The 670-nt window shown below is 63.1% G+C and overlaps 1 non-coding gene across 1 annotated transcript; it reads right to left on the bottom strand.

Moving 5' to 3' along the window:
- Positions 1 to 303: 303 nt before the first annotated feature.
- LOC147702695 (5S ribosomal RNA) lies at positions 304 to 422 on the bottom strand. Its single transcript, XR_015298510.1, has one exon. It is a non-coding gene; the product is annotated as a 5S ribosomal RNA (ribosomal RNA).
- Positions 423 to 670: the final 248 nt, after the last annotated feature.

The following is a 670-nucleotide window of genomic DNA, read 5'->3' as shown; positions in this document are numbered from 1 at the left end:
CCCCCACCTGTCTAACTCCCTGAGGCGTCCATCCCCGGACACCCCCAAGGTGGAGGCCAGGCCCCTGAAGCCTGGAGGGGGCCGATGTGGAGAAAAAGCAAGCTAATGCCCAGAGCCGCAGAACGTGACTCCAGGAGTGGAATAGGCACCGAGGTGAGAAATACCAGGACCGGGGATGCAACCGACCCCCAAGACCCGCCGAGGCGGGGAACCGCTTACTGGGCCCGGGCCCGCCCGGGTCCGCTGCACCAACCATCGGGCCACACTCCCACTGGTCGAGAGGTAGAGGAGGCGAGGAGGGGTAGCCTACAGCACCTGGTATTCCCAGACAGTCTCCCATCCAGGTACTAACCAGGCCTGACCCTGCTTAACTTCTGATATCAGAAGAGATCAGGTGCTTTCAGGGTGGTATGGCCGTAGGCCCCAACGACCCTCAAGGGCCCCCGCCGCGCAAGGCCAGAAGGGCTAGCGTCGCCAAACAGGGAGACCCCGTAGACGGAGACAGAAGGGATCCTTCTCCCCCCCAAGGAGACCAGAAGGCACAGCCACCCGGCCTCTCAAACTCACTCGAGTCCGGAGCAACCTGACGGCCCAGGGCGAGCCAGGGCGTCAGAATGGGAAAACAGACAGAAGGGATCTGACTCGTACCGCACACCCATAGGTCGCGCCA

This window comes from Lissotriton vulgaris, chromosome 7, assembly GCF_964263255.1.
Source record: "Lissotriton vulgaris chromosome 7, aLisVul1.2, whole genome shotgun sequence".
NCBI lineage: Eukaryota > Metazoa > Chordata > Amphibia > Caudata > Salamandridae > Lissotriton > Lissotriton vulgaris.
This window is presented reverse-complemented; position numbering and strand designations above follow the sequence as displayed.